The sequence below is a fragment of the Corvus hawaiiensis genome, chromosome 11, assembly GCF_020740725.1.
Source record: "Corvus hawaiiensis isolate bCorHaw1 chromosome 11, bCorHaw1.pri.cur, whole genome shotgun sequence".
NCBI lineage: Eukaryota > Metazoa > Chordata > Aves > Passeriformes > Corvidae > Corvus > Corvus hawaiiensis.
This window is the reverse complement of record NC_063223.1, coordinates 6,631,105-6,644,885: the sequence shown is the minus strand read 5'-3', so window position 1 is coordinate 6,644,885 and position 13,781 is coordinate 6,631,105. Positions and strand designations below refer to the sequence as shown.

Sequence of the window (13,781 nt, the reverse complement as noted above, 5' to 3'; positions counted from 1 at the left end):
TGAGGAAACAGGTTCTCCTAATAAAAACACACCAGTGACAAGCCTTGTACAGACAGCGCCATTAGCAGTAAACAATACACTGGAGAATCATCCGAATAAAACATTCTGGGCATTTATTTGTGTTGCTTTCCGAGACCATTGCAACTGAACGGGAAACTGGAAGGGAAAAAAGCCCACAATTAGTTTCAGAATAGCACTCCCAGAAACACTGTTGCCTATCAGATCTATGTAAATATTTTACGATATGGGTTCCATTTCAGTAGATCTGTCAAGATATTTACAGGGCTTGACAGTATTTCTGCCTTTAATTAAATTTTCACACACATACTTTAATGTAATTTAAATAGATTATTAGTTGTCAGAATATAGTATAAATTTTGTTTACGATTTAGTTACTTTAAGTACTCACATTGAGGAAACTCATTTAACCCCCTGACTGAGGGGCATTAAGTGTTGAGATGAGACTTCTAAAGAGCTTCTACTGCCCTTTGCACTCTTGCAATAATCTTAAATTACTACAACTTAATTGCAATTTCAAGGCACTAAAATGGAGATGTTTTAAAAACAGCACCAGGAGGGTCAATGAGAAGAGAAAAATTATTTAGTCCTCCTCAGGTACCAGATGCTTCTTGGGGAGAAACTGATTTTGCCCATGCACTTCTCTTTGCCCATTTTCCATAGAATCCTGTCTTCGTTTGCAGAATGACACGGAACAAAAAGTCATCAGGATTATTCTGGATACTTGCCACATGCAAACAGCCATTAGACATAAGCCTGCTCACTTGCATGCATGGAAGAGACCCGTGCCAGGAGAACAGAAAGACAAAACCCTAGAGCGCATTTGCAGAGAAGGCTGCACGCGAACAGAGCCAGCAGCTTCTCCAATGCTGGAGTAAGGAAAAAGAGCACGTGTTAAACCACTCCAGAAATCCCAACCAACAAATATCTGATCTCCTTAAAACACTACAACTGATTCCTCCACAGCACAAAATTTATCTTTTTAAAGTAAAAGACTACAAAGATCCCACAATTAAGTTTCTCCTCTAACGACTGCATGATTTATTCCACGCTATTTTTTCCCCCCCCCTCTCTACACTGGCATCACCTTGTTACCTGCAGGAGCTGCAATTCCCAGCACAGCGAGCTGCGGGAATTGAACGGCGCAGTGAGCAGGCTGCGAGCAGCGCTTCTGTCAGCGCAAAACCAACCACTTCTAGCAACCACAAGATCTTCTTCGTTTCTTCTTGCAACGAGACATTTCACAAGGATCTGGCCAACAGAAAAACAATCAGACTCACGATTTAAACACCGCTGTGCCTCAGCACGGCCGGGCGCTGACGCACATCCTCGGTGGCACGACGTTAAGGGCTCCCAGCCTGGCCATACCTTTTGAAGTACTGGAATAAAGTTTGCTTGCCAGGACCTCTAAGAACGGTCGCAAAGACGCTGCTGATCTCTAGTGCACAACGTCTCTAAATTCCACCTAGCAAATGCTTTCTGGCTTCTCCTGCACATCACATCTCTGCTGAAGCGCTCACCGGGTGTGAAAACACGCTACTATACGTGGAGGGAGGGGGAGAAAAAGTTTCAGTGATACGAATTAGTGGCACAGACCAAAAGCCAAAGGCAGCAACATCAGCTGAAGCCCCAGTTGATGCCAGCACGCTCTGGATCAGGCCCAGGGCAGCCAACTGCAGCCCGAGCTCACCCCTGGGGACACAGGGACCACGCCACACCCACGGGCCGTCCGTTCAGAGCAGGGTGCCACTGTGTCCCCACACTGCTGTGTGTGGGGCTTCCCCTCCAGCTGCCAGCCCCTTCCCACCTGCTTCTTCAGCAGAGGCTCGCAGGGAAAAGCTCCGGGAAGCAACCTGACAGCGAGGCTCATCTGAGGAATAATTAAAGTGTGCTATTTAATTCAGCTTAAATACGGACAACAAACAAAACCCTTGTGCACCCCAGCCCTGCAGGGCCTGATCCCGCTCCCCCCGCAGTGGGAACCCCCGGGAAAGCTCCCTCCCAGGCGCCCTGTCCGTGCACACACGATGCTGGATGTGCTGCGAAGGGCAGAAGAGGCCTGAACAAATGCTGTGCCTCCAAGAGACACCCGGCTACCTGCAAAAACCTCACCGAGCCTTCTCCAGCCCTGGCTCAGCTGCGTGAAAATATTTCAGCTCAGCGCCTTGAAGTTGCAATTAAATTGTAGTAATTTAAGATTATCACAAGAGCAAAGGGCAGCAGCAGCTCTTCAGCAGACTCCTCTCACCACTTAATGCTCCTCAGTCTTGGGGTTAAATGGGCTTCTTTAGTATAAGTACCTTAAAGCAAGTGAATCGTAAACAAAATTTATACTATTTTCTGACAGCATATAATCTATTTAAATTTATTAAAGCTTCTCGGAGAAAATTTAAGGTGACAGAAGTATCATTATGCCCCATAAATAACTGGAAAGCCTTGCAGAAATAACTGTATTTTACATACATATCCTACATATGTGTGTGCATATGTTATTTCATTTGATATACAAATACATGCTCAAGAGAAATTTCACATAAGGAATTGTATTATCCAGTTCAATCACTCAATATAAATGACCACAAGAGGTACCAATACTAAACACTAAGATACATTCCATAAAATTGCCTTTTTACTACCAGCATTTTTCCTAATTTTTACAGTGCTATGAAACAGGAGTAATTCAGGAGCTACAAATGTTTACAGTATATCACATCGAGGATGATAATGCAAATTTTAGCCCTTAAAAAAGGTGATCCACTCCATGAGAAACACATATTGCAGCGTATTCTGCACACTAATGTCCGATGCATAATTCGCTGCTCAACTTCCCTGCTCCTTCTCCTACCGGGGCAAAACCCAGCAGTGTCACAGTTACTGGTGGAACTGATTTAAGCAGAAAATGTTTATAGATGTTAAAAAAAATTACACATTACACAAAATGGCTTAATAGCATACATGTGCATGTTTAATGCGCATACTTTTTATTGTCTAATTAAAGTATATACCATAAAAATCTACAAGCTTTAGAATAAGTTATGCAGGACAGTTATGAAACCTTACAGAAAGTATAAAGTACTTATTGTGTGATCTGCACAGCTAATTAAAAAAATGCATATGCAAAAAGATTTGGGATTTCTTAATTCTTCAGCAGATGTGCACTTGGTCTGCTTCCTGATTATTATACATTAGGGTAACAGCCTCTTACTTGGATTTTTCTTTTTTTAATAGATATTTCCATTGCTTTAGAATACCCTAAAGAAGTGAAAGCCACACATTTGTAAAGTTTGCAATCAAGTGTTTGAATACAAACATGAAACTGTCACACAACAAGACTAACCTCACTCTCCTGGTTCAGTTTGATTAGTACTTAAATCCTAACTGTTTACTGAAGAAAAATCAAGTGTCTATTAATAGTCTTTACTGGTATTTCCACAAAAAAACTACACAGTAACAGTCTCTCTGATACAGCCACGAAGACACATTACACAGTCTTGTAAAAATCCCGGCGTATCAAAACCAAGGTCCATCCTGACCGCTTGGCAACATGTTTGAAGGAAAGATATTACAAGTTTTCCAAACTCTAGGAATGCAGTTATCCAACATACAGTGCTTAACCACTACCAAACTCCTCTATTATACACCAACACAGAACTTACACACACAGAAAAAGAAACCCACGTTTCCTTACAATTCAGCGATCCAGAAATAAAAGTTGAATTCCACAGAACTTTTACATTTTTCTGCATTACACTGCTGTAATGCCGCCTTTTCTGTATCTCTAGAGAGTGTAAACAAAATCAAATCCTAAGTCCCTCTCAAAGTGTATAAATGCACTTCAAACCATCACCACTTTAAAAAAAAAAACAAACATCAAACCCAAAAACCAGCCCGTGCACAAAAAACTAACTTTGCAATCAAAATCATAAGTGACAGAAAGCCTTGTTTGAAATAGTCGTTATTTTTCTCAGAGTTATCCTTTGGTTTCACAACAAAGATCAGCATTTGTAATGGTCCATTTCTGCATAAGTGAACATATAGCCTTGCTGCCTGATCGAATAGTCCAGAGCTTTCAGTGAGGCAGCTCCTGACAACAGCCCAGCAGCAGCTTTGTTTGATCTCTCCTGCCTTCCTTAATCTGGGTTGTCAAGGTTCACTTGTTGGAGGCTGTTTACTTTACTTTTTCCAGAAAAAAAAAAAAAGTGATTTTTTTTTTCCTGTCTCTCATACAATGACTAATCCAAAGACTAAGGGGGAAGAATGCTGCCAATGCAAGATGTTAAAGCTACAATACCTTTTTGCAATGAGATTTTAGCCGACACCTTTTGAATGGTAACTAGTGAAGAGCTTCCTCCCCCAGTGCCCTGGTCCATTCAATATGGATGGGAGATAGTTCAAATAAAATGTGCAGGGGAAAAGCTTCAGAGGAGAGAAGTTGAAACGAGTAGCCCCGATTTCCCTATCTTCCCCCAAATCTAGCTCTAGCTGCAGAGATGCACGGTACCTCCTTGCCCACACTCACTTCTCTGGGAACTTGAGTTATTTCAGGCTCTCTCAAACTTACAAAAAGAAAGAGCTTCTCAGCAGTAACAGAAACTGTAAAAATAATATTAAGCCGAGCAAAATCCCTGTTTTCCAAAATATTAAAGCAAGCCATGGATCAACAGCACAAGTAAAAAAGTTTCTTCGATGACATGCTTGCAACTTTGTCTAATTAAGCAGCTGTCACTAGTGACCTCAACATTTGGTCAAAACAGGTAAAATCCAAGTTTAGAAAAACTGTATAGAAAGGAAACGCAGTTTAGAGAACTGTTTTAATATTTAGAACCATCCAGCACCCTAGAAATCAGCAGACTGTATGGTGTAGACGACACGCTACGAGCAGTACACATCCATTACTCACTCCGAGAACAGTTGCTAAAAATGAAACCTTAAACTTCTGAGCACAGAAGTTGGGCTCCAGCTTCTCTACAGAAGCGGCTCTGAGAGCGCTCGCAGACAGCAGATACCTCGGGTAGGGACGGGAAGGCTGCGCGCTGCCGCCGCTACCAGCCTTGGGGGGAGCCGGGGGGGAAAGGACGGGAAAAAAAGAAAAACAAAAAAAGTAATCTCGCTTGGCTTGGTTCGCTCAAAGCAAAAACACGCAATTAAAATCATTACAGCGAAGTGGCACCAGAAGACTCGCTAAAAGCGCGGCGCTCCGCAGCCCGCCCGGCGATGCTCTCCGCGCCGGGGCCGCCCGGTCATTAATAGTTGCCGGGCGGTGGGGAGGGGGCTGCGCTGCGCCCCGCGGAGCCCTGCCCGCGCAGCTGCCGGCGCCCCGCTCCCTGGGTTGGGTTGTTTTTGGTTTTGGGTTTTTTTTTTTTCTCAGGAAAGAAAGAAAGCCAGAAACCGGCGGGGCGGGGGTGGGGAGGAGGGAGGCGCGGACGAGCCGCTCGGCCGCCTGCAGCGCGCACCCCTCCGCTGCCCGGGGATGCGGCCGCGCGGCGCTGCGCGGGCCGGCAGGTGCGCGGGGCGGCCCTACTTACCGGGCACCGGCGGCGGCTCCGCGGCGCGCAGCGAGCCACGGCTCCGTCCCGAGGCTCCGCACCGCGGGGCTGCGCGGGAGGGGGACGTGCGTACACACACGCGCGTAAAGGATGCGCGGTCCGCACCCGCGCAGCGAGAAGTTGCGCCGGGCTGAGCTGGGGAGGCACGGGTGTTTATTCAAACACTTCGTTTCAAAAAAAAAAAAAAAAAAAAAAAAAGAAAAAAAAGGAAAAGGGGGGGGATGGGCGCAACGCGTCCCAGGGACCCGCGGTGGGGGCGGATGCGCGGCGTGGAGCTCCGCGCCTGCGGAAAGGGCTACGCGGGCGTAAAGCCGCAACAGGTGCCCGAGGAAGGGGGAACGAGCAGCCGGGCACGGAGCTGGGGGCAGAGGGGGGGCGCGGCCCCACCGCAACTTCTTGCCCCGAGTGCCGAAGTTGGGGCGTACGCGCCCCTTGGGCGGCGGCGCGGAGGGACCCGGCGGAAAACACGCGGAAAGCGCGAGCGGGGATGGGAGGGAGGCGGGACGCGCCGCATCCCACCACGGCGGGGGGTGCGCGCAGCGCGGGGCGGGGGGGAAGTTTCCAAAGTGGGCGGGGAGGGGGTGCGGGCGGCCCCACAGTCCGGGGAGAGGGCTCCGCATCCGCGCACCGCCGCCCCACATCCCCCCCACCCCCCGGTACCGCGGCGGCGGTCGGGGAGGGGCGGCCGGGCACGTGGGGCCGGCGGGGGGAAAAGTGCAACAGCCCCGGAGGAGCGGGGAAAGTGTCGGGGGGCGCCGGACTCACCCGCAGGACTCGGCCCTGCCGCTGCCCAGCACGGCGCGGCCGCGACGCGGGCGGGCGGCGGCGCGGAGCGGCGCGGGGCTGCCTCCGTCCCGTCCCTCCCTCCCGTCCCTCCGGCACGCCGAGCCCGGGCGGCGCGGCGGCGTGCTCCGCCGCTCGGTAAATAACAATAGAGCCCTCCGCCCGGCGCCGCGCCCGCGGGCCCCGCACGCCGCCCCGCCGCGCCCCCGCCCCGCGCCGCCCCGCGCCCCCTCCCCGCCCCGCGCAACCCCGCGCGGGCGGGCCGGGGGCGGCCCGCGACACCCCCGCGGAGGGAGATGTTGTTATTTTTTGCTGTTGTCAGTCTCTGACGTCACATCCACCTGCTGGGTAAACAAGGCTCGGCGCAAGGGAAAAATAATAATAATGAAAAAAAAATAATAGAAGCGGGGGATGAAGCGCGCAGAGGGTGAAGGGCGAGAGCCCCGCCGGCGCGGAGCTCCGCGGAGGACGGCCGGGGGGGGCGGGGGGGGGGGCCGGGCCGGGGGAGGCGGGGCGGCCCCGCGGAGAAGCGAAAGTGGCGGTGGAGCACGGGGCGCAGCGCTGCGCATCCCTGCGCACCCCTCCGCGCCCCGAAGGACAGCTCAGCGCGCGGGCCGGGGCCGCCCTGTCGGCGGGGGCGCAGCGCTGCGTACCCCTACCAACTTTTTCACAGCCGCGCGGGAGGTGGAGGGGTATCAGGCCAGCGGAGCTTGGGGGGCGCGGGGGACCCCGGAGTGCCTTCCGCGGATACCCGCGGAGCCGCCTTACCTGCGCGGAGCGGCGAGACGGGCGCTGCCCGCGTTCCCCCCCGCAGCGCTCGCCTCTGTGGGCGCAAACACCGCTTAGACACACTGCGCGGGTGCGCAGCGGCGCGCACCGGCCGCTGAGCGGGACTGACCGGCCCAAGGGCCGGGCTGAGTGCGGAGCCGCTCCGCGGGGGTGGGTCCGCATCTCGGTGGGTGCGCGGAGCGGCAGCGCTCCCGGTCGCGCCGTCGGGGCTCCCGCGGAGAGGGGTGGCAGCGCCCGCGGGGAGAGGGCGAGAGGGGGCAGAGTCGGGACCACCCGGCTGCCCCAGCCCTGCGGCTCCGGCACTCGAGCACTGCGAATTTTAGCAGCACCGACGGCCTTAGCGCGGAGCTGGAGCCTCCGGCGGTGCGGGGGTTCCCCTGACGGCGGCCGGAGCAGGGAAGGGGAGCGGGCCCCGCCGGGGGCCCGGCTGTTTTCCAGAAACATCCCCCCGGAATGTTTTCCAGCCCCTTGCCCTGCCCTGCCCGGGACCGCGGCCCGCTGCCGGCAGCACCGCGCCGCCGGAGGGGAACGGGGGTCGGTCGTCCCGCAGGGATGGAGCGCGTCCTGCCCGGCGCTGCGGGCGGGAGCCAGCGGGCGGCCGCGAAGTTACCGAGCGACCGACTTGTTCGGGGAAAAAACTCTTTCCTTGACCCGCCCGGCTTTCTTCCCTCCCTTTGTTTTTTGGGCAGTCGCGTGAGGCTGCCCTCAGGACGGACCGGGGGCCGGGGTTGATGGTTACACACACTGCCAGGAGCGATACGGCGGGGCGAACCGCGCCCGCGGGACCCCGCGCCGGGCCCAACCTCTCCCCTAGTATCGGTCCCGGTCCCCAGTCCCCGTCCCCTGCCCGGCTCCGGCAGCAGCGCCGGGCCCGCGGCGCCACCTCCCGGCGGAACGGCGGGAGCCGCTCCGGCAGCAATTAACACCTGGAATTACCCTAATAGCGAGGTACTTATGCCTAATTCATTATGTTTTAAATAATTAAGAGCGGAAAATCGCTGCAAATAAATATTTGCGGAGGTGATGCTCGCGCCGCCGCCGGAGCGGTGCGCTCGGGCCGGCGGGGAGCGCTCGGGGCCGCCGCCGGGCGCTGCGGGGCCGGGAACGGACGACAGCCGGGAGCGGAGCGTTCAGCATCCCGCTCTTCCACCCCAGATACCGCAGGAGACACCGGCGTTTGTGTGACCGGCGGGACCACCAGCTTTAAAAGCAAACATAATTTTCAGCGTGTCTTGTTATATTTTTTAGTTCATCTGTTTCTTCAGAAGGAAGAAAAAAGAGCTAAACCTGTAAAAAGAGCATTTTTTAAACACTCACCCCCGTACTGCTAAAAAAAAAAAAATACTTGTTTTACATTTTGTTCTCGAATAAACGCTTATTGGCTACTTCTTCCTCTCCTGTTTTTAACTTCACACGTCCAAACCAGTATATCAACTCCGTAAAACATGATTAATTCCACAGACAATACCAGCGGTGGGACTTCTCCCTCCCCCTCCGCCAATGTAGCTGCTAATTGTACTTGAATTGTTTACTGCTGTATTGTTTTATAAGTGCCTGGAGAAAGATGCTTGATATTCCCACCACCGGCAGAACCATCCCAAGAGCAAATGCTTGGCAGATTTTGGCAGGGATGTACACAGGCTACAACTACAGCTTGTTAGCTAAAAAAAAAAAAAAAAAATTATGAAGGTGATGACACCTCTGTAATTATAGGTGTTACTTGTTATAAAGTCAGAATGTTTTCCAAGCTACTGTAATGCCACACCTCCAATGTCCCAGGAGCCAGGCCTTGGAGTCTTTTCTGCTTTAGTCACTGGTTTATGAGGCTTTGCAGAGCACATCACCAGGCTGCATGGCGGGTTCCTGGCCCACTTGGCACTCCTGCATAGGTGCAAAGCCCATGTGGGTACTCAGCTGTTATTCTACCTTTTACATCAGACATGAAAAGATGAGATACACACTAAGTACTGCCCCAAAAAGTTGGTGGACATAAAGAGAAATGTACATTGGATTTACAGCCTGGTTTTATGATTCTCTGACTTTGTTCCAAATAAGCCCAAGCAGAAGCAGCCCTGTGAGTACCCTCATATTGCCGCTTGAGACAAAACCCCTTCTTGGCAAAATGGTGGTTGCTGCTTTCCACGTTTCCTTGTTTTGGGTGTAGTCAGGGCAAGTCAGATCAGTCTGGCAACAAATAACCTTCAAAAAAGTAGAAAATGCAGCTCTGCCCATCCCATGGTACATGTGCAAGGTAAAATAACTGGACCTTTCTTTTGCTCAGAGAACTTCAAGGGCAGGAGGAGCCAACTTGCCTATGAAGGGGAATTCTAAAAGTTGTAAACATCAGCCTACAAGCTGAACCCAATGCTCTTGGCAACACTTGCACCAGCTTTAGTGGAAGCAGGATCTGTTGTCCAATTGGGGAAGTCCCACAAAGAGATAATGTGACACAGCTAAAGTCTCAAGTTGGCTTGTCTGACAAAATGAAAACTGTAAGTTCTCCCAAGTGAGAGCTATAGCCAAACCCAGATTTTTTTTTAAATTAAATAATTGTTGTTGGGGGGGGGGGGGAGGGGCGCATTCCAGCATCTCAAATTCTGATGCCTCAGTTGCAAACACATTTGCATCCTTCATCTGCTTTTGCTATTATACTTCCCCAGTTTCCCTGGACACAGTAGAAGCCGTGTCCTGGCCTGCGCTGGGAGGACAAGCTAGAGCAGAACCGAGCTTCCGTGTGCCAGGAGGTGCCTGGCAGGACAGGACTGCCCTGGAGCCACCCTGAGGGCTGGTGCTGGGCTGGCTGTGGCAGAGCAGGCAGCAAGCAGCACAGCCAGCTTAGTGCTGCTTGTGAGGGAAAGAAATGGCTGTGCTGCCCTGCAGCATCACGATCCAGGCAGAGCAGGCTGGAGCCTGGCTCCACACACAGGGCAGTGGGAGTCAGGCACAGAATAAATGACATTTTGCTCTGTTGTGAGTCCAGAGGAGCTCCACTGCAGTCAGAGTTGGTTTGGATTTGCATGGGCAGTGCAGAGACATGAGTTTTGGATTCACCCCAGACTCCTCTGGGTTCCTCAGTGGATGGGAAAGGCTCCCCACATCCGTACCCACACTAATCCTCTTTACTCCTGGAGGTGTCCTTCCAGCCGCCACTGTACCAGAAGCCACCCAGAGATAACTTTTCTATAGCACGTTTCCATTTGTCCTGAGCTGCCAGCCAATACATATTTCCTTTTCCTGTGGGGGCAATGAATAGCCATTGTATTTGTGTTGGACTATTAATCTGCCTGAATTTGGTCGAGATTCTTAAATGAATATTCATGGAAATTAATGTCATTTAATTCCTATTGCTTCCTGAATATAATTACGTGCCATACGTGAATTGGCAAACACCACAAGACATCCAATCTTGTTGAAAGTCTATGACCGATTTAACACCACGAGCTGGACACTCGTGCAGTACTGAAGATGCACAAAGCACTGCCAAGAGGCAGCTCGGCTTCAGGAGAGGAAACCAATAAAAGAGGGAAGATGTACAGTGTGGGAAGCAAACTCCACCTTGACAGATAGAAAATCTGATTAAAAAGGTATTTTAATACAAGCTCTTCCCCAGGTATTTGTCTACATGTAGGGACTACATTAAACATTTATATTATTTTGAAAAAAGCTTTATTTCTCCCACTTTCTCACCCACAGAAAAACGTCTTTCAGGGCCTCCTATCCTGGCCTCTTTTGAGAGACAGCATCTCTTGGAAGACCTTCAGCACATCATACAAATAAGAAGTGCCCAAGTGCAATCCTCCTTCTCCCAGCAGCCTGCCTGCCAAAGTTCACGCTGTTCCCCGAATAATAAAGCATAATCAGCTCCGTATTAAAGCAAAACCCGTCCCCAGCATCAGTGCTACCAAGCCCTGTCGTAACATAACAAGGACTCTTCCCAAAATATTTGGGCTTGCCCTGTCACAGTGAGAGGCGTTCAAGTTCAGCGCTCTGTCAACAATGCCAGGTGTCTCCTGAACCTCCGGCACCCGAGCCAAGAGAGAGAGCTCAGAAGCACAGGAATAATCATTATTCACATTACTAAAATGTAACGGAATGTTTAAACAGATAACGTAACACAATCCCTCACAGCAGAAAAAAAAAAATACTGTTTATTATTTATCCCTGTCAGATAGAAAATGAACTCAATCTCCTGGAAAGCAAAAGCAAGGCTCCTTTTTTTTTTCCTTCTTTCTGCAACTGACAGCCGCGAAAAAAATATTCTATTGTGGCAGCTGCGCCCCTTCAAAGGGGCTGATGTTCGCTGTGGTTCTTGATAAACCAACTGGCAAATTTTGGGGGTGAAAAAGAAGTGACTTGAAGCCGAACACATCTAAGAAAAAAAAGCCTTGTGAAATCAAAAATCCAAGAACAATTTCGTGTTGAGTCAATCCGAAGATTTCATTTCAATTTTGATTTTTTTGGGGGAATAAGAAAAAAGACACACACCCCCTTGCTTGAAAATAAAATTAAAGGACATTTTGAACACAAAGTAGTTTCAAAATGAAAAATCAAAGTGTTTCATGTCAGAAGTGTCAAAACTAACAGCTTCAGCATTTGTCAGAGCTTTTTTGAGTTTTTATAAATGACAAGTTTGGCATGTGTGCACAGACCGTTTTGGTGCTGCTGAATCTGCATTTTTGCATGCAAAAAAAATTGGTCGGTGAAATTTTCTGCGGAGAAGCCGTTTGCCTTTCCCTTTGTGTGGAGACCAGCAGCACTCTCCCTCATGGCTGCACTGTGCAGGAGCCTCACTGACACCTCCAGCTCCTCTTTGGCTTATTAATATTTTACCCTTCAGTTTGCAGGACTCCACAGGCCTGGTCTTTTCCAGAACCAGCTCCCTGCTAAGCGGGAGGAGGTACAAAGGTTAGAAGAGACTGACTGTGCATCTCCAGCTTGATGTGCTGCTGTGTGACAGGCGGCCATGGACCTATCCTAAGGTGACATTAGGTAATTTATTAACCTGGTTCATTACTGCTAAGCTCCCTTTCACCAGCTCGCTGCCTTCCCAAAGTGAGGGTTTTCCAAAAATGTTTTATCCCAAGAAGTTAGGAGAGGTTACAGTCAGGTTTACACCTTATGTGACAGGTGAGCAGGGGTGGAAAGTGGGGTATGTAGCACCTGAATTAAGACATTAGTTTAAAATCTTAAATTACATAAAAATCTTAAGTTACATAAATGCTATTGCTATAAAAATGTACCACCAAGCATTTACAATATTAGCAACTGAATATATTCTTACAAGGAAAGCAACAGCCACCTGGATTTTGCAGGTCTGCTTCCAGCCTAGCTGACTTTGCTGCAGGTTTGGGACAGTGCCTAGTCCCCTGGGAAGGCAGCAAATAAGATCTACTGCAGATAGCAGACACCTACCTGCCTTTTGCTACCCAATTTCTGTAACACTTTCTACATCTCTCTGATGACAGCAACGCTTCTTGCTGTATCTTGACAACTTCTAATTAACCCAATCACAGCATCTCTGAAGCTTTCAGAGAAAACCAACGTAATTCTCTAGAGCAGGAGACCAAATCCAAAACACCATCTCCTCCTCTGACCTCCAGTACTCCATAGAGGCTACAAACCCCAGGTCATGCGTAGTCTGACTCTGCTGAAGGCCAGACAAGCTCTTTCCCTGCCTTCCTGGAAGGCAGCATTGGAAGCCAGCAGAGATGGAAACAGATTTCTAACATCTTGTTGGCATTTCTGGGTCTGCTTAAACTCCTGCTGCAGGAGCACATGCAGAAATCTCCACGAGGATATGCCACACTTTCAGCTTCCAGCGGGACAAGCAGTCTCATCTCAGGGAATTGGTCTCCTCACTCCCTGCCCTGCTCTCCCCACAAGTTCAGCATTGCCTGCGAAGGAGATGCAGTAATTGCAGCTTTCCCTGTGAAGGGTTTTCTGTTGATGCTGTCTCCAACGTGTTCTGTGCTGAAGTATTATTTCATTTTAACTTTTTCCACTATTATGACTATTTTTTAATCCAAAAGTCCAACATCAACAAAGATTAAAGCTTTTAGGCCAGTTACATATCTATGAAAACAACCCTCTCCTGTGTCTTGGGAGATAAACACTACCAGATGCTCTAGTAAACACCAGAAAGGGGAGAGAGGGGGAAAAAAAGAAAATGGCCAGGAGAAAGAAAGGGCTGAAAGTAAGTTGGAAATAGCAGAACAGGAAACCAAAAAAGTAAATTCCTACTGTTTCTGGCTCTGTGGCAGTGAAGAGGTTAAACCCCAGTACACTGCCATCTCTAGACAGAACTGGTTGTTATTGCATTGATAAAACCCCGGGTTGTGTTTTCCATGTCCATTTTGACCCGTATCTGACGTTAGCATTGCAAATGATGTCTGTTGCCATTCAACTACTCCGAGTGAGCGGACAGAAACAAGACAGAGAGCTTAGCAAAGATGATACTAATGGAAGGGGTGGGGAAAAGGCTGATTTACATGTAATTAATTATTATTTATGTAAAAACCATATCGTTGTGGTGGTTCTTGACATCATTTAAAGCCTCTTTTCAAAAGAGGAGTCTCCCCTGTTAGTGTACGAATCTTTTCTGTGCTGCTGATATGAACTGTGGCAACTGATGGCAGCCACACTGGC

At 49.9% G+C, this 13,781-nt stretch overlaps 1 protein-coding gene across 11 annotated transcripts in view; it reads right to left on the bottom strand.

Annotated features, from left to right (window-relative positions):
* The window catches only part of FOXP1 (forkhead box P1), a 383,585-nt gene extending 376,452 nt beyond the window's left edge, over positions 1-7,133 (bottom strand). For 2 of the 11 annotated variants that reach the window (XM_048315180.1, XM_048315193.1), the window contains exons 1-3: positions 1,826-1,912; positions 1,387-1,557; positions 1,114-1,269 (exon numbers count right to left, since the gene is read on the bottom strand). The gene's annotated coding sequence lies outside the window, so the exon portion shown is untranslated. Of the gene's footprint in view, positions 1-1,113; positions 1,270-1,386; positions 1,715-1,825; positions 1,914-5,543; positions 5,725-6,329; positions 6,401-7,115 lie in introns of those variants that run through there. The other 9 variants (XM_048315195.1, XM_048315200.1, XM_048315192.1 and 6 more) reach the window with 8 other exon arrangements.
* Between the last annotated feature and the right edge of the window lie 6,648 nt (positions 7,134-13,781).